This window comes from Mobula birostris, chromosome 5 (assembly GCF_030028105.1).
Source record: "Mobula birostris isolate sMobBir1 chromosome 5, sMobBir1.hap1, whole genome shotgun sequence".
NCBI classification, from domain to species: Eukaryota; Metazoa; Chordata; class Chondrichthyes; order Myliobatiformes; family Myliobatidae; genus Mobula; species Mobula birostris.
In genome coordinates, this window is record NC_092374.1 from 10,642,299 (window position 1) to 10,666,743 (window position 24,445).

The window sequence follows — 24,445 nt, forward strand, 5'->3', positions numbered from 1 at the left end:
ATAAAAGAGAGATGACAGTAGACATTGGACTGCTGTAAAATGATGCTGGAGAAATCTTAACGGGGGACAAGGAGATGGCAGATGAACTAAATGAATATTGTGCATCAGTCTTCACTGTGGAAGACACTAGCAGTGTGCCAGATGTTGAAGGGTGTGAGAGAAGAGAAGTGAGTGCAATTACTTTTATAAGGGAGAAGGTGCTCAAAAAGCTGAAAGACCTAGGGGTATATAAGTCACCCAGACCAGATGAACTGCACTCTAGGGTTCTGAAAGAGATAGCGATAGAGATTGTGGAAGCATTAGTAATGATCTTTCAAGAATCATTGGATTCTGGCATGGTTCTGGAGGACCGGAAAATTGCGAATGTCATTTCACTCTTTAAGAAAGGAGGAAAACAGCAGAAAGGAAATTATATACCAGTTAGCCTGACCTCAGTGGTTGGGAAAATGTTGAAGTCAATTGTTAAGAATAAGGTTATGGAGTTCTTGGTGACACAGGATAAGGTAGGACAAAGTCAGCATGGTTTCCTTCAGGAAAAATCTTGCCCAAAGAACCCTGTTGGAATTCTTTGAGGAGATTTCAAGTAGGATTGATAAAGGGGATGCAGTGGATGTTGTATATTTGGATTTTCAGAATACCGTTGACAAGGTGCCACACGAGGCTGCTTACCAAGATAAGAGCCCATGGTATTATAGGAAAGTTACTCGCACGGTGAGAACATTTGGCAGATTGCTAGGAGGCAGTGAATGGGAATAAAAGGATCCTTTTCTGGTTGGCTGCCAGTAACTAGTGGTGTTCCGCAGGGGTCGGTGTGGGACCGCTTTTCTTTTATGCTGTTTATCGATGATTCAGATGATGAAGTAGATGGCTTTGTTGCCAAGTTTGCAGATAATATGAAGATTGGTGGAGGGAAAGGTAGTGTTGAGGAAACAGGAAGGCTGCAGAAAGATAGACAGATGAGGAGAATGGGCAAGAAAGTGGCAAATGAAATACAATGTTGAAAAATGCATGGTCATATACTTCGGTAGATTAAATAAAAGTGTAGACTATTTTCTAAATGGAGAGAAAATCCAAAGATCTGAGATGCAAAGGGACTTGGGAGTACTTGTGCAGAACATCTTAAAAGTTATCTTGCAGGTTGAGTCGTAGTGAGGAAAGCAAATATAATGTTTGCATTCATTTCAAGAGAACTAGAATATAAAAGCAGGGATGTGATGCTGAGGCTTTATAAGGCACTGGTGAGGCCTCACCTTGAGTATTGTGAACGGTTTTGGGCTCCTCATCTAAGGGAAGATGCACTGGCATTGGAGAAGGTTCAGAGGAGGTTCACAAGGATGATTATGAGGAATGTTTGATGGTTCTGGGCCTGTCCTCACTGGAATGTTTGGGGGGGGGAAATCTTATTGAAACCTTCAAATGTTGAAAGGCCTAAACAGAGTAGGTGTGGAAACGATGTTTCCCATAGTGGAGGAGTCTAGGACAAGAGGGCGCAGCCTCAGAAAAGAGGGGTGTCCATTTAAAACAGAGATGTGGAGAAATTTCTTTAGCCAGAGGGTGGTGAATTTGTGGAATTTGTTACCACAGGCAACTGTGGAAGCCAGGTCATTGGTTGTGTTTAAGGCAGAGATGGATAGGTTTTTGATCGGACATGGCATCAAAGTTTACAGGGAAAAGGCCGTGGAGTGGGGCTGTGGAGGGGAAAAAAGGATCAGCTATGATAGAATGGCAGTCAGACTTGATGGGCCAAATGGCCTGATTGTATTACTATGACTTATGGTCTATGCCCTCTTCTTGGTTCTTGATCCTCCAAAGTATTTAAACTGGAGGTGGTGGAAGGTGGGCTTAAGAAGGAGATTTTTGAAAGAGAAAAGCTGCCTTAAATTTAATTGGGTTTGGTTGTGTGACTGTGGTAGGATGAAGATTATTCTATGCTTTAATGGTGCGGGGGAAAAATGATCCTTATTACCATTACGTAGGACGTTCAGGAGTCTGAAGACCCACAGTCAATGTCTTAGGACCAGCTTCTTCCCGTCTGACACTACTTATTTATCTGTTTACTTCTTATCTATTGCACTGTACATCTGCCACAAAACGAACAAATTTCACGACATATGTCAATATTCAACCTGATTATCATTCTATTTTGAAAAGGGGCATACAAGTTTCCTTGGTGCCCTGGGAAATATTAACATTTTAAATGAATATCATATTAATTGAGCATTAGCCGGGCTAAACAAATGGTCCAAACTTTCCTACCGTTTCTTCCCAGTGAAACCAAGGCAATTTTAAGAGCGCCAAATGCAAATTTAAACCCTGAACGGCGCGTGCCCGATGGCCGGCAATGCGGAGCACGCGCCCGATGGCTCGGGACGGCGATGCGCGTGCGCAATAGCGCGTCGTAGCCGGTCCCGCGCGCGCGGATGGAGGGTTGGGTCCTCCGCCCGTCCCTGCCGCGGCCAATGACGCTGGCGCATCAGCCCATTCCCCCTCCCGCCTGCCTTTACTGGTCCAATGAGAGAGCCCTATGCTGCCACGGGCCGTCGTCGCTGCATTTGCCGTCCGCCTAGCTTCTTCGGCTGGAGCCGCGGTGGATGCCGCACCCATGTCATCTTGTGTGTATTAGATAGGCGGGGTTAGAGGAGGAGGGGAGCGAGAGGGTGGAAAAATAATAACCCCACCGCCTTCCTCTATCACCCCATTTAAAACAAAATACGCGCTCACCGGTCACCTCAGATCACGGCGATTTTCACGATAGAAGGTAAGGAGATGCTCCGAGGCCCGAAGGAAGCGAGCGGTCTAAATCTGGCGGTTATTGCACAGGGCTGGTGGCTCCTGCAGATGAGAATATCGGTGTGTTGTTATCGTGACGGCTGTATTTTTCCCTGATCGTGCTTTTATTTGGAGCTTGGTCCTGCTTTATTTTAATTACTCTGCACTGTTGCCATCCATCTTCCCTTCCCCTCCTACTAACGCCGTTTTTCTCCATTGCTCCCACCTTCTGCATTTAGCAGCTCCGCGGTTGCAAGACTCGGTGCCAAAATACATCAATTTTATTTCGTTAAGTTCGTCTCTGTCCTGGACGAATACAACAACCCCAATGCTGTAACCTGGCCGAGTCTTTGTAATGTAGGCGTGTGTCAGTAAATTGGATTACTGCAATGTGAAACATAGCAATGTGTGTTTTATAGATAAACATATCTATGTTTTTTTTTGCAATTGAAGAGAAAAATGGTATCACAGCCATGTCGTTTTATGGTATTTATGAATAGCTAATTAATAGAATGAGCCAGGATGTAGAAAAGTCGAAGTGTCCTTGCATGGTGTTTTACAATGTTGCGATCGGCTTTATTCTGTTTTTGAAGTAGTCATCTGCCCGTGGCAGCTCGTTTGTACGATACGTTTGCCCATGTGATGTATTTCCAGTTAGATATTAAATAAATTCTATTCTTTTTAAACTGAAGATCTCGGTCAATATAACTTGCTGCGTTAGCGCGTGTGTTATAAAGGCTCCCGAGATGAGCATTTTTGTATTTTGTTTTTCATTGCTGAGTTACAGTCCTGACTGGCATTAGACATTGTTAACAATATTAAGAAAATGGGTGGGGACCCACATTTAGGAAGCCTACAGAGTATTTCAAGTGGATGAATCTTTACTAGCCATGAATAATCAGAATGTTTAGTCAAACGTGTGTGAAGTTACGATCAGAGCAACCTGCAATTGAGAAACTAGCCTGTCAGTACTTCTGTAACTTTTCCAATCTGCATTCCTTAATATCTGTAATTCTCTAAAAAAAAAACTTGCTACTCTTTCCATATAAACAACCACAGCTTTGCATCCCACAATAAGTTAACTTGGAGGGCGGGGGGGGGGGAGGGGGAGGGGGTTCATACAGCGTGGAAACGGGGCCTTCGGCCCATCTGGTCTATACGGACAAGTTTCATTCCATTTGCCTGCTCTTTTTGTCTCCTCTCCGCAGTTTTGAAGACAGATACGTGGATAGGAAAGGTTTGGAGAAATTTGGAGCAAACATGGACAAATGAGACATCTACTAATTTACTTAGTCTTGAAATCTAGATTTATTTTGGACTTGTGTTACAGGTCAACTGTTTTTCATTCCACCCACTATCCATAAAATTATGGTTTTTTATATGCTTAATATTGGGTTTCACAATGAAGATTTGTAATAGTTGGCAAGTTGCTTAAGGTATCATTTCAACAGCTCTTATAAGTAGATTGGTAGGTGGTTTGAATTGTTCTACATTGTAAAGGTTAGTCATAAGCCAAAGAGGAGTTTGATATTGTTTGAGATGTGGTCTATATGTAAGTACTGGCTGATAGTTTTTTTTTCTTCCCCCCCCCCCAACCTTCTAGGCATTGCTCCAATTTTCAGTCTTACAAATGGACACCCAATAATCACTTATTCCTTTTGCTGAAACTTTATTCGCAGCATTTCAAATGACTAGATGAATGTCATAGTCACAGATTTGTAAAGCAGAGATACAAGCCTTTGGCCTGACACATGCATTCTGATCATCAAGTACCTAAAATGTATATTAACCACCTTTTTACCACCTTCTATGCCTTGCTAGTCTAAGTGCTCATCTAGATACTTCATAAATGTTGTGAGAGTATATGTTTCCACTACCCATCAAGGCAATATGGTCCAGATTCCACTCAGTCTCCTGGTGAAAATGTTTCCCCACAGATTTTCTCTCCCCTCTCCCTGAAAATGCTTGCCCCTTATCATAAACCTATGTTCTCTACTTTTAAATATCTCTGCTATGGGAAAATTATTGCTGCTGCTACTATGTATTACAATATGTTTCAATGTTATTTCATGTGCAGACTATTTCAACTTTTTCATTCCCTTTTGCCTTTTCCCTGTTCATTAATTTCTCCAGCTTCAAAGAAATTGACCATGTTAATGCATCTGTTGTAATAATAGAACTCTGCTGTAACAAAATTGTTGCTATTACTTTAAATGCTAAAATTGTGAAGTATGTTCAAACTATAAAATCCAAAAGTCCTTGCTTTCAAATGTTGAAAATAATTGATCTATTTTTTAATGACTGAAATTAGGGTAGAGTTACAGTTGCACCCTTGCAGATAATCAAATGATTCAGTCAGTGGTTGACTTTAACAGATGGCTGTTTGGAGTTTTGGGCTTAATCTTTTTAGCTCGGTCAGCCAGAGAATACAGGCTTGTTTAGATTTGCTTCAGATCTCTGCTATTGCCTGCTGCCAAGTTGCCTATCTAACTATTATGTCGTCTGCCCATATAGAATTAATAACTTTTCAAAATATTGGCAAAGATATTTTTGATCTAAATTGATGTTCATGGGCTATGATTATGTTATTTTTATATACAAGGCGTTCGTTATTCTGTAGATTGCTTCATTCATCACCACACCTTGTATCTCTCTGCATTTCCCTGATGGATGGACTTATTACTCCAGCTGTCCTAATATTCTTGCCTTCTCTTTTGTTTATTGCTTTTTTATTGAGTTACACTTTGTTGTACATTGGCCATTTTAAAAATTGAGTATTCTTTTACTTTATCGAGGTTATGACTCATTGTGGGGTTGAAGGGTTTAATACCTAGGGAATGTTGTGAATGATAAAGGTCGAAATTGAAGCTAGGAACTAATGTTGTTACTACTGAATACAAGTTTATCTATGTTTTGGATCTTGCTTTGGATAAAAGTTGTCCTTAAATATTCTCAGATAACTTAACTAAGCAATGAAAATATAGGTATTGATTCCCTTGGCTGCATCCTTAATTGCCAACTATAGCTGAATTCCAGAATATCTCAAAAATCTTTCAGACAGACCTCATTTTATGACTTACTCAGGCTTTAGGGTAAACAATTCCTCTGCTCATTTCATTTTGATTTTTTTGTATCAAAAAGTCCAATTCCTACAATAATTGAATAAGACTTTAAAGCATTGTTTGTTTCCATACTGAGATGGGGAATGTTCAATGCATTGGAAAGAAAGTTTTAATTAAATTGCAGTCAGTAGGGTCGTTCTGTGACTTGACCATCATTTTCTAAAATTGCAAATTATTCCTTCAGGAACTTGGAATGCAAAAACAATATTGGCCTTCTTCCTTTACTAAAGACATGACCATTACAGTGGTCCACAAGCATCTGAGGAATTTTTGGACTTTAAGCTAAGATTGAGTTTATGTTGCTTGCTGTTTCCTCCAGCTTTCAACCGTTGTCAAATTATTCTTGCTTTCTGATCTCCATCTTGCATTCTGTTACACTGATGTCCATGGGACCCACCTCCTGCTATTTTGACCTTGTATCTACTAAACTGCTGACCATGCAGTTTTTTTTTTCTTGGCATTTACATAAGCCAGTGGTCTTTCTCTTGGTTAATGCTGCCCGGCAAAAATTCACAGTCACAACCACTCTTATTTAAGAATTACCATGCCTTCTCTTTCAATGGTATCTTAACTATATTGTTTCTAAAAGGTTGTGGGGGTGGATATTGTGCAAGGGATGACAAAGATTGTTTTCACTTTTCTTCTGCGTGCTCAGTTTCCGAAGATAATCTGAAAACAGCTTGTGTTGTGTGCTGATGCTGTTTAGGTTTACTCATTCTATTTCAATTGACAAAGCTCCATGTAGATTACTAATCAAAATAATAACAGCTCATTGTATCCAAGAAAATATAGCAAATTGAATCAAAATTATCTCAGTGGCAGCAAAGAGTGGTTGAAAGACATCCTCGGGTTTTGGTAGTTAGTCCCTTGCTTTTGGTAATCTATTATAAATTGCACTTAAGTTTAGGGAGTATGATGTTTCAAAGTTCAAAGTAAAATTTATTATCAAAATACATGTCACCATACATAGCCCTGAGTTTCATTTTCTTGCAGGCATACACAGTAAATTCAAGAAACATAATGGAATCGATGAAAGACCACACCCAGCTGGACGGACAAACAATCAATGTGCAAAGACAAAAAACATGCAAATTAAAAATATATATTAAATAAGCAATAAATATCAAGACATGAGATGAAGAGTCCTTGAAAGTGAGTCCATAGGTTGTGGAGTAGTTCAGTAATGGGCGAGTGAAGTTATCCCCACTGGTTCAAGAGCCTGATGGTTGAGGGATAATAACTGTTCCTGAGTCTGGTGGTGTGTGTCCTGAGGCTCATGCACCTTTTTTCCTGATGGCAGCAAGAATAGAAGTGAGAGGTTATGTTGGAATTGAATACCATGCTAGTTAGGTCACAACTTGAGAATGTGTACAGTTCTTATCCCAGAGGAAAAGTGTAATTGCATTGGAAAGGATGCAGGGGAAATTTAGAGATGTGACTAGAGCTGAAACATTTTGTAATCACTTGTGGAAAGATTAGATGAGCTAGGGTAGAATAAAGGAGACTGAGGCAATTGAGGTGTTTCGAACCTAGATCAGTGGGAAGGTCCTACTTGAACTCTTCTGCTGAGGAGAGTACACTTTAATAATTGATAGAAGGAATATTGGGGTTGGTCAGCGATTTGGGGGGGGGGTGGAAATTGTGGTTATAGCAGTAACCCTTGTTTTTTAAAAAGTTCTTAGATATATACCGGAAGAGCTTTCAGAGATCCAGGATTTACTAAGTTCTGCAATATAAGATAAGGGCAGAATTTTTTATTTTGAGCTGGCGCAGACATAATGGGTAAATGATCTTGGTACTTATTTTTAATGATTTGGTTCTTTGTCTAAAATAAGTTGTCACCAACTTATTACAAGTAAGACAACAGCTACTGGCTTTGATACAGTCACAAATTTCATTTCCTTACCCATTGAGACTATTTCTCATCTGTGCAATATTTGAAACTAGAATTTACTTCCGTTTTGGTCTTCAGATCCAGGCTATTACTAAAACCACCTGTTACCATTGTTTTGGTTGCTGAAACACTCATTCATTAGCTCTAAAAGCTTAAAACTTTTCTGAAGCACAGCTGACTGGGCATCCTTTTACTCTTCATTAGCCAAACCTTTGCTTAGGTCCTATTTGGTGCTGTAATTTTCACCCAGTATGTTTACTTTTCACTGACCTACAGTCTCATGGTTAAGTAACAACTTGGTTTTAAAATCTCTCGAAGTCCTGCCTGTACCAATTTCTGCAGTTTACTCCAGCACATAAAACTTGGATATCAATATTCATTTTTGCCCTGTGACACATAACTGAATGTAACAAACTAAGCAAGCAGTAAGTGCAATTGCTTTACAGCACTAGCTATTGCCAATCAGCGTTCAATTCCTGTCGCTGTCTGTAAGGAGTTTGTATGTTCTCCCTGTGACTGTGAGTTTCCTTTGGGTGCTCTGGTTTCCTCCCACATTCTAAACATGTACATTTAGGGTTAGTGACTGTGGGCATGCTATGTCGGTGCCAGAAGTGTGGTGACATACAGCTCCCCTGCCATCTCCTCTCACCAGCACAATTTGACATAAGCAATGAATTTCATTCTGTACATGTGACAAATTACACTAATCTTTATAAATGGGCAATGGGATGTAACTATTTGAGTGCTCTAGGGATTGGTACTTGGCCATTATTTGTTTTATATTAATAACCAGGAGGAAGGAATGAAATAAGGTTTCCAAGTTTGCTGAAGATATGAAAAAAATGTGAAAGGGATAATGTGATAAGGGCATTGTGATAGTATAGTGTAGATTGAGTGAATGTACTAAAATCTGGCAAATGGAGTTTAATCTGGAGAAGTGAGGTTATGCATTTTGGAAAAGAATCAAAGTGAATTATTATCTAACTGGAGAGCGCCTGTAAATTAGCGAGGTTAAAAGGGCTCCAGGTGCACGATTGCAGGAATCACACAAAATTAGCAGGTTAATTTCTGCAGTGATAATGTTGTCTTGTCAAAGAGAATAGACAGTTTGGTCTGAATTCTTTGAAGTTGATAAGAATGAGTGTTGACCTCATTCAAAACGTGTAAGATCTTATATGAACTAGGCAGGGTAGATGTTGAGATGTTTTCATTACTGGGAAAGTCACAAACAAGGAGACGTAGCTACTAAATAAAGCAACAGTCATTTAAAACACTTCAAGTTCAATCGTCATTCAGTCATACATGAATACAGCTGGATGAAACAGTGTTACTTTGGGGCTAAAGTGCAAAACACAGCACAAGGTACATGTAGCACGTATAGCGGTAAAATACAACCACACAAAAAAGGATAGTCTATGAATGTTGTAGCAGTCTGCAGTCAAACTGAATGCAGCTTATCTTCTGCCAAGTGAACACTAAGGGCAGCACCGATCCCAGCATAGATGCTGCGCCACGCCATCTCCGGCACTCTGGTGGAGTGCCTAACTCCGACACCTCCTGTGCAAGCAGGCAACAGCACAGCATGAGGCCCAGTCCTCGCTATGACAGAGGCCACACAGCTCCCCTGCCACCCGCTCTCACCATTCACCAATAAAGTGGACTTGTAGCATTCCACACCACCAATATCCAACAGGGTCTTGCGATCACAAGGAAAGCAACACAGATGATCACTCACTGTTAGATTGCGCACCTCCTTCGTGCACTGACACCTCTGTTGCAAGCAGCAGCATGGGCTAATTCCAGCTCCTCCAGTTTTTCTGCCAGTGAGCAACTTGCTGATGGGCTGGACCTATAGTACTTTAAGGTCTTAAAGTACAGCAAGGTCTTGTGATCGTAAAATAATGTGTTTAAAAGAAAAATACTTTTGGTTGACTCCATAGAAGCCTCTGCATCCAAGTGCACTGGACTGCCACAGTAGCGTAGCAGTTAGCGTGATGCTATTACTGTGTGGGCATGGAAGTTCAATTCTGGTGTCCTCTGTACGAAAGCTTGTATGCTCTTCCTGTGAGTGTATAGGATTCTTCTATGTGCTCAGGTTTCCTCCCACAGTCCAAAGATTTACCAGTTAGTCGGTTAATTGGTCATTGTAAGTTGTCCTGTGATTAAGCTAGGGTTCAATGGGCGTGTTGCTCGAAGGATCTGCTCTACATTCTGCGCTGTGTCTTTAAATAAAAACAAATAAACTGAGGTGGCTTGAAATTTCTTTGAGGGTAGTAAATATCTGGAATTCACTGCCCTCGAGTATTTTGGAGACCTAAATATTTCTTATTCAAGTGGAGATAGGCATTTTAAAGATTACGGAACTGAGGATTTTGGAGAACTGGAATAGAAGAGTTTTAAGGCCAGCAAACTTTTTTAATTTAAAAAAAATACTTCTGATCAAGCTTGTGGGCATCTGCTTTGATTTTGAGCTCATTCATTTGAAGATGCCACTTGGGTGTGCTTGCTATGTGGAAGTTTTTGTTGATCAAATGTTATGTAGGCATTTCTAAAATAAAAATTTAATGACAAAGATTTATAGCTTTGAAAATGGTGTTTGTTTATTTTAATTTGTTTTTAATCAGTGGGTTATAAAGAAATCAAGACTGCTAGAAGAATTAACATTTTTTCCAGACACTGATGCGTTTTATATCATTGGTTTACTGAACTGGAATACAGATTGAATAATTCACTTTAGAATTTAAAAAAAATTCTGCCTTAACCTCATCATCAAAGATACTAAATATTTGTGTATTAGATTGAACATTTTTAAAATTTTGGATTGAGAGTTTAGATGTGTTTTTGAAACTTAAATCCGGATACTCGAGTTTGCCTATCAATTAAGTGTAATATAGAATTGATGAAAATCAGTGACCTGTTCAGCAGAGTTTCCATTGCTTAGTAATGAATAGATTATTTGTCCTTCAAGTTGAAATGCCCTTGTGTACAGTTTTGTTTTCTGCAAGCTGAAAATTCAGTCGTAAAAGCCTTATTTTACTCAACCTCATTGTCTTGTATTGAAGTATGTTCAGTAAATCTAGAAATGAGAATGGAGAAAGTACATAATATTCATATAGGATTGCAGAAACATTGCCTAACATGAGCAGGCAAATGGGATTAGTTTAATTTGTCATCATGTCCAGCATAAATGCATGGGCCAGAGGGCTTGCTCTTACACTGCACTTTTCAATATTTGTATGTGATTTATACTGTGCAGCTGTTTTTGGAAGAAGAATAATAATGGGTGGTGTCACTTTAAGTTTCACTCTTTAAGTGTAACTAGAAATTTTTATTTGTCTGAAACACGAGTTAAAAACTTTTTAAGTAACTATTTCCATAATGTTATTGGTTGTATCAAATAAATAGAAAACAGGATTTGGGCCTTTGTGCTCAGTGTCATTCTGTATCATCAAGGATGTTCTTTTACACCAGACCTACTTTCTTATACACACTTTAGAGTTCTTTGATATCTGTTGATCTCTGCTGTGAGGGACTTGGAAGTCCTTGTGCAGCATTCCCTAAAGGTTAACTTGCAGGTAAGGAAAGCAAGTACAATGTTAGCATTCAGTTTGAGAAGACTGGAATAAGGACACAGACTCAGAATAGAGGGACATCCGTTTAGAATGAAGATGAGGAATTTCTTCAGCCAAAGAAGGGTAAATCTGGAACTTGTTGCCACAGGCAGCTGTGGAGGCCTAGTCATTTGGGTATATTTAAGGCAGAGGTTGGTAGATTTTTGATTAGTCAAGCATCAAGGGATATGGCGAGAAGGCAGGAGATTGGGGCTGAGAGGGAAATGGATTAGCCATGATGAAATAGTGGAGCAGACTCGCTGGGCCAAATGGTTTTATGGTCTTGTGTAATGTTGAAGCTTTATAAGGCATTAGTTAGATCACACTTGGAGGATTGTGAGCAGTTTTGGCCCCCTTATCTAAGAGAGAATGTTTTGGCGTTGGAGAGAGTCCAGAGGAGGTTCACGAGAATGATCACAGAAATGAAAGGGTTAACATATGGGGTGTGCTTGATGGCTTTGGGCCTGTTAAGGCATCTGTTAGTCTTGCGAGACCATGGATCTGTGCCTGGAAAGTCTTCACTCTCTCAAGGTTGTATGGAAGACCAGCAGTTGCCATGCTGCAAGTCTCCCCTCTCCATAACACTGATGTGGTCCAAGGGAAGGGCATTAGGACCCATACAGCTTGGCACCAGTGTCGTTGCAGAGCAATGTGTGATTAAGTGCCTTGCTCAAGGACACAACGCGTTCCCTTGGCTGGAGCTGGAACTCACGACCTTCAGGTCGCTAGGCCAATGCCTTAATCACTTGGCCACGTGCTCACATTTGGGCCTGTACTCACTGGCATTTAGAAGAATGGTGAGGGGGAGAGGGTTTCATTGAAACCTATCAAATATTGTAAAGTTTGGGTAGAGTAGACCTGGAGAGGGTGTTTCCTATAGTTGGGGAGTCTAGAACCAGAGGGCACAGCCTCAGAATTGAGGGACATCAATTTAGAACAGAGAATGAGGAAAAGTCTCTTTAGCCTGAGGGTGGTGAAATTGTGTAATTCTTTGCCATGGATAGGCGTCCAAGCCAAGTAATTGGGTATATTTAAGGTGAGGTTGGTGGTTCTTGATTCATTCGGGTGTCAGAGATTATGGGGATAAAACAAAAAGGGGTTGAGAGGAATAATAAATCCTCTAATAATGGAATGGTAGAGCAGACTGGATGGGCTGAATGGCCTAATTCTGCTTCTAGGTCTCCTGGTCTAAAATAGTCCATAACTGAATGTATACAATTTTCCTGGGTAGTGTTTTCTAAAGTTAAATCCCAAGCATCCAATGATCTCCATCTCAAAGCTTTACAAAGGTGGCTATATTGATGATGGATATTATTTTTTCCTTTCTTCAGATAGAAAAGTAGCAAATAAAAGGAAGGAGAGAGAAAACATGTTAGTATGACCCATTACTCTAAAGCAAATAAAAGGTGAAAAGGTGAAATATGAAGATTATATAAAAAAACAGCATTGAGAGAATGATAATAGAACTGAGCAGAGTCAGCATAAATTAATGAAAGGGCAATCATGTGTGATTAATTTTCCTCTGGTTCACCATTACTGGACTTCTGGTAAAATCTTGGTGTGTTTGAACACAGACTCTCAGGGCCAATCAAAAGTGCACTTTTCTTTTTAAAATGTATTTTTTATGATCGTAAGACTATTCTGGACTCCAAGAACAATGGGTACATCAGGTCTACTGCATCAGTGATATGTTCATTGTTCAGAGCAGTCACCTGGGGTGTTGACAGATGGGCCGGGAGGGTTCGGAGGAGCTGACCTGAGCGCAGGCTGTCTTTGACACCTGCTACTCGAAGACATAAGAGTTAGTGTGTGAAAATAATGTGCAATGTAACCGTGAGTGACTGTTTTGGACCTTTCTTTTGTGATAATGTAACATGCTGCAGGCCTGTTTCCCTTGTTTGGTGATGAGTCAGGCAACGAGGCAGCAGTGTGGCCTTGGTTGTGATGAAGCCTCAAGCCACAGGCTTGCCTGCTGCTGGAGTCCGGGTGAGAAGACACTTGAGGGACTTGGACCATACATGTGCTTTCTCGCTTAACAATGTGTGTGCTTTTTCTTGCTATTTTGAATGTATGTTATGTATCTTTGCCCCGGAGGAATGCTGTCGTATTTAACTGTGTCCATGTACGGTTTGAATAATAATTAAACTTGATTTGATTGGGTGAGGATGGGTCATAGCCTGAAAAATTAACTCTGTTCCGTTCTCCACAGCTGCATGCTGAATCTTTTGAGTTTTTCTTGTATTTTCTGGTTATTTTGTTCAGATTTGCAGCATCTGCAGCTGTTTTATTTTATTAGCATAAATTTCTACAGATATACTGTGGAGAGCATTTTAACTAGTTGTATCACTGTCTGGCATGGAGGGGCCACAGGACAAGATCGGAAAAAGCTGCAGAAAGTTGTAAATTCATGGGCACTAGCCTCCCCAGCATAGAGGACACCTTCAAGAGGCAATCCCTCAAAAAGGAGGCATCCATCGTTAAGGACCCCCATCACCCAGAACATGCCTTCCTCTTATGGCAATCATCAAGGAGAAGGTATAAGAGCCTTCAGGAACGGCTTCTTTCCCTCCACCATTAGAATTCTAAATGGACTATGAACCCATGAACACTACCTCATTATTTTTCCTTTTTTCCCCCCACTACTTTTTAAATTTAATTGTGTTTGTTTTTGTGTGTGTGTGTGTGTGTGTATGTATGTGTATGTGTGTGTGTGTATATATATATATAATATGTGTGTGTGTTATTGTTTATTGCAATGTACTGCTGCCAAAAAACATCAAATTTCATGACACATGCTAATGTTAAATCTCATTCTGATTGTGATATCTGTGCTTGGCGTTTCATTCTCGAACAATATCTCAATAGTATGTTTGAATTTATGCTTATGACAATGTTTAGATCACATGTGGAAGGAATTTTAAATGCTTGGGTCAGGTTTGGATCCGCTATAATCAGATTTGCATATCTAAAATGTTACATCTGGTCAATCTTGCTGTATGCTTCCAAAACATGGACTGTAACACCAGAACTCCAAAGAAACTTAGAAGCAACAGAAATGTGGTTTCTTAGAAGAATGCTGAAAATATCATATAGAGATAGGGTAACTAATGAGACAGTACTCCAATGTGCCCATACAAAAACACACACAAAATGCTGGTGAACGCAGCAGGCCAGACAGCACCCATAGGAAGAAGCACAGTCGACGTTTCGGGCCGAGACCCTTCGTCAGGACTAACTGAAAGAGGAGATCGTAAGAGATTTGAGAGGGGGAGGGGGAGATCTGAAATGATAGGAGAAGACAGGAGGGGGAGGGATAGAGCTAAGAGCTGGAAAGTTGATTGGCAAAAGGATACAAGGCTGGAGAAGGAAGAGGGTCATGGGACAGGAGGCCTAGGGAGAAAGAAAGGGGGAGGGGAGCACCAGAGGAAAATGGAGAGCAGGCAAGGAGTTATTGTGAGAGGGACAGAGAGAGAGAAAAAAAAGAGGGAAAAAAAGGGAAAAAATAAAAAAAATGAAAAATAATAAATAAGGGATGGGGTAAGAACAGGAGGAGGGGCATTAACAGAAGTTACAGAAAGCAATGTTCATGCCATCAGGTTGGAGGCTACCCAGATGGAATATAAGGTGTTGTTCCTCCAACCTGAATGTGGCTTCATCTTGACAGTAGAGGAGGCCATGGATAGACATATCAGAATGGGACGTGGAATTAAAATGTGTGGCCACTGTGATCCTGCTTTCTCTGGCCGACAGAGCGTAGGTGTTCAGAGAAACGGTCTCCCAGTCTGCGTGGGGTCTCGCCAACAAATAGAAGGCTGCATCGGACGCAGTATATCACATCAGCCGACTCACAGGTGAAGTGTTGCCTCACCTGGAAGGACGGTCTGGGACCCTGAATGGTGGTGAGGGAGGAAGTGTAAGGGCATGTGTAGCACTTGTTCCGCTTAGAAGGATAAGTGCTGGGAGGGAGATTGGTGGGAAAGGATGAGAGGGACGAATGGACAAGGGAGTTATGTAGGGAGCAGTCCCTTCGGAAAGCAGAAAGGGGTTGAGGGAAAAATGTGCTTGGTGGTGGGATCCCGTTGGAGGTGGCGGAAGTTATGGAGATTTATATGTTGGACCCGGAGGCTGCTGGGGTGGTAGGTGAGGACAAGGGGAGCCCTATCCCTAGTGGGGTGGTGGGAGGATGGGGTGAGAGCAGATGTGCGTGAAATGGGAGAGATGCGTTTGAGAGCAGAGTTGATGGTGGAGGAAGAGAAGCCCCTTTCTTTAAAAAAGGAAGACATCTCTTTCCGCTTACAAGGATAAATGCCGGGAGGTAAAATCATTACCTAGCTTTTTAAAACTTTCATAAGCATATAGCCAGGATATTTGAAGCTGGACACCAGGCATCTATCCAATGGGAAAAGCAGCTGCACCTTCTAAATTAACCAATCACAACTGAAGAAGCTTTTGACAATCAGAATAAGGCAAGCCCCCACAGGACAGGTATCCAGAACTAGAGGGCACAGCCTCAAAATTGAGGAGCGACCTTTTAGAACAGAGGTAAGGTGGAATTTTTTTTTAGTCAGAGTAGCAAATCTGTGGAATGTCCTGCCACAAACTGCAGTGGAGGCCAAGTCTATGGGTATATTTACGGCGGAAGTTGATTTGATAGTTTCCTGATCGGTCAGAGCATCAAAGGATATATGGCGAGAAGTCAGGTGTATGGGGTTGAGTGGAGTCCAGGATCCCCCTCCCACTTTCAAATCTCTTACTATCACTTCTTTCAGTTAGTCCTGACGAAGGGTCTCGGCCCGAAATGTCGACTGTGCTTCTTCCTATGGATGCTGTCTGGCCTGCTGCGTTCCACCAGCATTTTGTGTGTGTTGCTTGAATTCCCAGCATCTGCAGATTTTCTCGTGTTTGTGTTCTTGAAAATGTTAGGTATCAGAGTTTTCAATCTGAATTTATGGTATTTGTGTAAAACCACTTCTTTCTAACTGAATTTGTAGTTTTGAGATTTTTAGGTAATAATTTGGATTTTTCGAATAGCATTGGAGTTTCTTAGTTTAAGAGCATCGAAAGGTAAAATTTATAATTGTAATAAGACATTCTTACATCCTTGGATGATCAGGAGTTGTGCTTTACTGGTAGGTTTTCCAAGCTTTTGGATGGTTTTCCAATAGTACTCCGAACATATTCTGGATTTCTAAACCAATCTCCATTGATCCTTCACCAACTCTACCCCTTGTAAGCTATTTAAGGTTGAACCAGACGGTTTGCAAACTTGGCATTGACCCTGAGAGAATGGATGCTATTGAGATCTCATTATAAGATTACTTGTCCAATGCTATTCAAGCAAGTTTCTAGCGCTTTAAACTCTGTTTAGAGAAAATAAGAAGTCGGACATTTGATACATCCTTTAAATTTGAGCAAATCTGGCGACCTTTTATCCAATATTTTAATTTAATTTGATTTATAACCATATAACAGCTACAGCACGGAAATAGACTATCTAGTCCCTTCTAGTCCATGCCGAACGCTTACTGTCACTTAGTCCCATCTACCTGCACTCAGCCCATAACCCTCCATTCCTTTCCTGTCCATATAACTATCCAATTTTTTAAAATGACAAATTTATTACTCTTATTTAAATTTATTACTTTTTCAAATCTTTTTTTTTGAAGTTTTAGATTTGATCAGAAAGTCTTCCTTTTTTTTGGTTGTATCCTCAAAATGGATTGCCCAGTCCCTTTTATTTTTTTATATATATAGTGTAGTGGAGTTTTTTCCCTTTCATTTAAAACTCAATGTTTCTTCTTTTCTCCATAAACTGATAAAAGGACAATTGCTGTTTTCATCTTTTATTATACTAGTTTAACAATACCTATGATTTTGACAATGTCTATCTTAATCTCGGTTTGTATTGTTACTGATTTTTTTATATATATATATAAAATTTATTTATTTGAGATAATTCTCCTCTTGATTGTATTTATGCTTTTAAATCAATAAAAAGATTAATAAAGAAAGAAAACTCTGTTAACCCATGGTTAACCACAATTCGTTCATGGGTGTGTCAGAAATGTAAGAAGCAGAGTAGGCTGGTTGACACCCCTTCACCCCACCTTTCAGTATGGTCATGGCTGATGTAATAATTTTCCTGCACTCTCCCCATTCCACCGACACCCTTGTAGTTTAAATGTTTATCAGCCTGTACCTTGAATATATTCACCAACTTTGCTTCAATAGATGTCTGGATTAAAGAATTCCAAAGAGGGGCATAAAGTTCTTCTTCTGAATCTGAGATAACAGGCCCCTGGTTCCGGATACTCTCAATTGGGCAAGCACTTGTCAGCATCTATCTTGTGAATCCCCCTCAAATCCTGTATGTTTCAATTAAGATCACATCTCATTTTTTTCCCAATAGGCCGAACAAATTTTCACAGAAACAAACTCGGATCAAATTCCAGCAAATTTTGTCCATTCTAGACTCCATGGTGTCCTTCCTGACTTACATTAGCTTTGAGTGAATTAGTACTTCAATGTTAAAATTTTCAACCTTGTTTTCGAATGGTCCATGGTATGCCCACTCCATATTAATATGACTTCTGTGATACTTCTGGTCTTTTATTTCAGAAGGCCTTTGACAAGGTGCCACATATGAGTCTGCTTGCCAAGTTAAGAACCCATGGTATTACAGGAAAGTTATTAATATGGTTAGAGCATTGGCTGATAGGAGGCAGCGAGTGGGAATAGAATGATCCTTTTCTGGTTGGCTGCCAATGACTAGTGGTGTTCCGCAGGGATCAGTGTTGGGACCACTTCTTTTTATGTTGTATATAAATGATTTAGAGGACAGAATAGATGGCTTTGTTGCCAAGTTTGCAGATGATACGAAGATTGGTGGAGAGGCAGGTAGTGTTGAGGAAACGGGTAGGATGCTGAAGGACTTAGACAGATTAGGAGAATGGGCAAAAAAAGCAAACAAAATACAATGTTGGAAAATGCATGGTCATGCACTTTGGTAGTAGAAATAAATGTGCAGATTATTTTTTAAAGGGGGAGAAAATACAGGAATCTGAGATGCAAAGGGAATTGGGAGTCCTTATGCAGAACACCCTGAATGTTAACTTGCAGGTTGAGTCAGTGGTGAGGAAGGCAAATGCCATGTTAGCATTGATTTCAAGAGGTCTAGAATACAAGAGCAGGGATGTGATGCTGAGGCTTTATAAGGCACTGGTGAGCCCCCCCCCCCCCCCCTTGAGTATTGCGAACAGTTTTGGAGTCCTCATCTAAGAAAAGTTGTGCTGGCATTGGAGAGGTCCAGAGGAGGTTCACAAGGATGATTATGGGAATGAAAGGGTTATCATATGAGAAACTTTTGATGGCTCTGGGCCTGTACTCACTGGAATTCAGAAGGATGAGGGGGGATCTCATTGAAACCTTTGGAATGTTGAAAGGCCTAGATGGAGTAGATGTGGAAAGGATGTTTCCCATGGTGGAAGAGTCGAGGACAAGAGGGCACAGCCTCAGGATAGAGGGGGTCCCTTTCAAAACAGATGTGAAGAAATTTCTTTAGCCAGGGGGTGGTGAATTTGTGGAAATTGTTGCCACATGCAGCTGTGGAGGCCAGGTCATTGGGTGTATTTAAGAGATTGATAGGTTCTTGATTGGACATGGCATCAAAGTCTACAGGGAGAAGGCCGGGAACTAGGGTTGAGGAGGAGATTTTTTTAAAAATCTGCCATGTTTGAATGGCGGAGCAGACTCAATGGGCCAGATGGCCTAATTCTGCTCCTATGTTTTATGGTCTTATTATGGCCATCTGAACATCTCTAAATACTTGCTAATATGGCTGTGCTGTCTGCTACTTAATCTATGGAACTTGCTCCCAAAATTTTTTTTCCTCATAAGATGCTATTTGATATCTTCTTGTTTGACTAAGCTTTTTTCAACTGCTCAAGTATCTTATGTGGGGCATATATCAGGTGCAAAATTTTAATGTTTTAAGTTCAAAGTGTATCAGTTTACCCTATAATAAAAGGCTTAGGAGCTTGGTCATTTATTGTGAATTTATTGACACATTTCTGCATGGTATAATGTACAATTCCGTCAGTTTTGTTTTACTATTCCATTTTCTTTTAACTTCCTGATTCTGTGTAAATATTAGTTAGATGAGAAAATGTAAATTGTATACTCCCAGGAGTGGAAAATCCTACAAAAAGTAGTGGAGATATATAAAGATATTTGATAATAAATTTACCGAACTTTGGTTTTCTAAATATGAATGCTTGTATCGGTATGGTGTATTTTGATGCCTTTTTGTGAAGGAAATTTGTAGGTTGTCAGGTAAAGTAACAGTGCCATAGTGAATGTATAAATGAGTAATATGTAAGTTAATAGTTTCACTTTAGGGCTTTTTGGCTAAATAATTGGAACAGAGCCTAAAATATGAACAGTTAGCTTAGGACATATAATTCCATAACCCCACATTTAACTGCTAGAAAACTTACTATTTTAAAAAATATTTTAAATGTGAGATTGTATTATTTACAACCTGTTTATTTTAGTGAATATAATCTTTAGGTGAGTTCTACTTGTTAGAATCAATTTAAACTTTATTTGTGATGTTCTTTTTTAAGTAAGCATTTGGGAACTTTATTAGCTTTTCTTTTGTAACCACTGAATTTTATTTTACCTTGGCAATTTAACTTGAAATTTAACTTTTGAATTCTTTGAAGGGTCAGCTTTATATGGAACTTAATTTTTTTCTACATAATAAATATTACAGCTTTTTAATTATGAATAACAGGTGTGGAAAATGCTGCCAGTAAAGTCTGTTGCTAAGTTTATGCACACGTATTTGTTAATTTATTCTTTTCTGGGATATTCTTGCCAAAACGTATGTGCTGTGGATTGTTTAAATTGTTGTTTGGGTCTGTGTTTCTTTCAGTCGTAAAATAGTATTTTTACAAATGGGTGTAAAACATCCACAGTAGTAAGCTGCTATTTAGTATCTCAGTTATAGTAACTGATTTCAAGGCATTTGAATTTGATACGAATGTAGGAAGTTTCCAATGAGGAGAGCAACTATAATCAGCTATTTTTGGATATTGGATGATTCTGGGAGGAATAGACAAGGATGATAGACAAGTTAATAAGTGGCGGTGGTGGGGGGGGTGGTGGTCAGCCATCCTATGACTGAAATTATGAATTCCAGTCTCTAAACAATTTTGGACATGAGCAATAAATTAGGAAAGGTGAGGCATGACATTTGTATATTCAGTCAGAAACTTTAGATATGTAATATAGGTAAGTTAGTGCTCAAATAAATGATCAGCCATGATGTTGTTGAATGTTGGAGATGCATATGGTAATATTATTTCTTGTATTCTTTTATTTTCTTAAGTGGTAAATTAGGCTTGAGAGATGATGCATCATCTTACTCCTATAGCTTTATGGTTAGAGCTACAGTGGTGCTAGGAAGTTTGTGAACCCTGTAGAAAGAGAAAATTCTGTATAAATAGACCTAAAGTGCGACCAGATCTTCACTCAAGTCCTAAAACTAGATAAAGAAAACCTAATTATATAAATAACACAAAACATTATACTTGTTAATTTATTTATTGAGAAAAATGATCCAATATTTTGTGTTTGTTGGAAAATGTATGTGAACCTCTGGAGTCATGCCTTTCTACAAAAGCTGTTTGGAGTCGAATGTTCCAAACAATGAGATGAAATTGGTGGTGTGGGTTGTAGAGGCACCCTGCCTGATTCTTATAAAAGACACACAGTCAGGTTATTGACAGAGCCTGCTCTTCTCAAGAAAGATTTGTTTATGTGCACCATATGTCAATCAAAACAACTTTCAGAGGACCTTAGAAGAAGACTTGTAGATTTGCATGACACTGGAAAAGGCTACAAAAGCATTTCTAGAACCCTGAGTGTTCATCAGTCCACAGTAAGAGAAATTGCCTACAAATGGAGGAAATTCGGTACTGTTGCTACTCTCCCTAGAAGTGGGCACCCTGCAAAGATCACACCAAGAGCTCAACGTGCGTTGCTGAAGGGGGTGTAAAAGAAGCCAAAGGTAACAGCAAAAGACCTGCAGAAATCTCTAGAACTTGCTAAAGTCTCGGTTTGTGTATCCATTATAAGAAAAACTGAACAAGAATGGTGTTCATGGAAAGACACCACGGAGGAAACAATTGCTCTCCAAAAAGAGAAAACATTGCTGCACGTTTCAAGTTTGCAAAAGACCACCTGGATGTTCTACAACACTTCTGGGACAATGTTCTGTGGAGAGATAAGACAGAAGTTGAATATTTTGGCAGAAATGCCCATTGCTGTGTTTTGAGGTAAAAAGGCACTGCACACCAACACCAAAACCTCATTCTAGCTGTGAAGCATGGTGGAAGGAGTATCATGGTTTTGGGCAGCTTTGCTGCCTCAGGGCCTGGACGGCTTGCAATCATGGAGGGAACAATAAATTCAAAGTTGTATCAGAACATTTTACAGGAGAATGTCAGGGTAATAGCGGTCACTTGAAGCTTATTAGAAGTTGGATAATGCAACATGTCAGTGATACGAAAGACAAGAGTAAATCATCCATGGTTTTAAAAAAGAAAATCTGTGTTTTAGAATGGCCAAGTCAAGGTCTTGACAATCCTATGAACTGTTGTGAAAGGACCTGCAAGGAATCCCATCAACATCCTAGAGTTGAAGCAGTTTTGTAAGGAGGAGTGGCCTAAAATTTCTCCAAACTGACGCGCAGGACTAGAAACGTTTGGTTGAAGTTAGTACTGTATAAGGGGGTCACACCAGTTAGTTTTTCCAACAAATGTGTGTAATATTGGATTATTTTTCTCAAGAAATAAATGAACAAGTATAATGTTTTTCGTTATTTAATTGGGTGTTCTATCAAGTTTTAGAACTTGCGTGAAGATCTGATCACATTTTAGCTCGGAGATATTCTACAGGGTTCAGAAACTTTATAGCACCAATGTAAATGGTTCCAAATTTGAAATTTTTGACTGCATTAGACTGAGTAGGCTAATTCTAGAAAGTAGATGTTGCATAACATCTAAGAGTATATACAAAGCTTTTCTCTTAATTCCTGATTTATATTTTTTATTAATGCATGACTTTCTGATGGTTTGTAGACTGTCTCTACTGTATCTTTTTAATTTGCATTTTTTCTGCAGCTAGTTTCATGGGATATGAAAGGAAGTCTGAGGAGGAACTCTTGTGTATTTATACAGAGGATGTATGTGAGAAAGTAGAGGCTTCCTTCCTAATATATAGGGCTAAGGTAAAATGAAACCCAGTTTCACCCAGCCCTGGTATATATTCAATGCTTTTAATCCTTATAAACATTAAGTGTAATTTTTTTTTTACTTTCTCTCTCCTTATTCAATTTGATTCCTCTTCGCTCAGCAAAATGTACCAAAAATTATAGAAATGGACATGCAAAGCACTTTACTGTGTCCATTTCTAAAGTGTGTGTGTTCACACTATTGATCTCGGCCCCTCAAAATTGTATGTACCTTTAATTAAACTACTTTTCGGTCTCCTTTATTCTACCTTAATCCATCTAACCTTTCCATGGTCCTAAAAATGGTTTGGCTCTAGCAACATCTCTGAAATTTCCCCTGCATCCTTTCCAGTGCAATCACACTTTTCCTGTGGGATAAGTAAGCACTCAAGTTATGATGCAACTAGTGAGGCATTCAGTTCCAACGTAACCTCCGACTCTTCTATTGTATGCTTCATCTAATGTAGGAAAGCAACCTATAGGCCAATTTACCAACCTTATTAATCTGTCTTGTCATCATCCATTGAAAGCATTCCAAAATCTACAAGCTGTTCAATACCTTATGTTTATCAGACATTCATTCTTTGAAGATTGAAGTGCCCTATCCTATGGTTCTCAGTTAATTTTCATTTGCTGCTTGTGTGTACTATTGACCAGACCATCTTCATCTTGCTGTGTAATTTTTTTTGCTTCATTATCAACTACATGGCAAACTTCTGTTCCATCTACAAACATTATACTCCCAACTTAAGTGTGTTATTAACAGATTTTTATTAAAAGCAGCTAAGAAAAACTAAAGACTAACTACCAAACCTGAGAATTTCTTCCAACCCTGAGAAAATTTTCCATCCATTCTTTGCTGTCACTAAGACAATTTTGATTCAATTTGCTGTATTTCCTTGGATACTGTGAGTTGATTAGCCATCTACCTGGAGCTTTGTCAAAAGCCGCCTTAAGGATCAATTGAAATCGAATGAGTAAACCTGAGTAGCATCAGCGCAGATTTATAAGCTGTTGTCAGATTATGCTTTGGAAATTTGGCATGCAGAAGAGAAATAAAAACAATCTTTGTCATCCCCAACACAATCTCCCCACTCTCGACAGGAAGCTCAGGGACCTCGGCCTTGACCCTGCCTTGTGCAGCTGGATCTTGGACTTCCTGTCAGATCACCAGCAGGTGGTAAAAGTGGGCTCCCTCACCTCCACCCCTGACTTTTAACACAGGAGTCCCTCAGGGCTGTGTACTCCTTTACTCCCTGTACACCCATGACTGTGCCGTCACCCATAGCTCTAATCTGCTAATTAAATTTGCCAATGATGCTACATTGATTGGCCTAATCTCAAACAATAACAAGATGGCCTACAGGGAAGAAGTCATCTCTCTGACATAGTGAAGAAAATAACCTCTCCCTCAAAGTTGCAAAAACGAAGGAGCTGGTTGTGGATTACAGGAGGGATGGAGACAGCCTAACCCCGATTGACATCAGTGTATCTGGGGTTGAGAAGGTAAACAGCTTTAAGTTCATGGAAACATAGAAAACCTACAGCACAATACACGCCTTTCAGCCCACAATGTTGTGCCGAACATGTACTTTAGAAATTACCTAGGTTTTCCCATAGCCCTCTTTTCTAAGCTCCATGTACCTATCTACACACAAGCAGCAAATGAAAATTAACTGAGAACTCATTATCGTCATCATCGTCTTCGTCTTGTTTTATGGCGGTTGACACCCAGCTTAATGGTGCATTACCG

General features: G+C 39.7%; 1 protein-coding gene across 5 annotated transcripts in view; it reads left to right on the plus strand.

The window, feature by feature from the left end:
* Positions 1–2,516: 2,516 nt before the first annotated feature.
* The window catches only part of add1 (adducin 1 (alpha)), a 164,804-nt gene continuing 142,875 nt past the window's right edge, over positions 2,517–24,445 (plus strand). For 2 of the 5 annotated variants that reach the window (XM_072257605.1, XM_072257608.1), the window contains exon 1: positions 2,519–2,758. The gene's annotated coding sequence lies outside the window, so the exon portion shown is untranslated. Of the gene's footprint in view, positions 2,759–24,445 lie in introns of all 5 variants that reach the window. The other 3 variants (XM_072257602.1, XM_072257606.1, XM_072257607.1) reach the window with 3 other exon arrangements.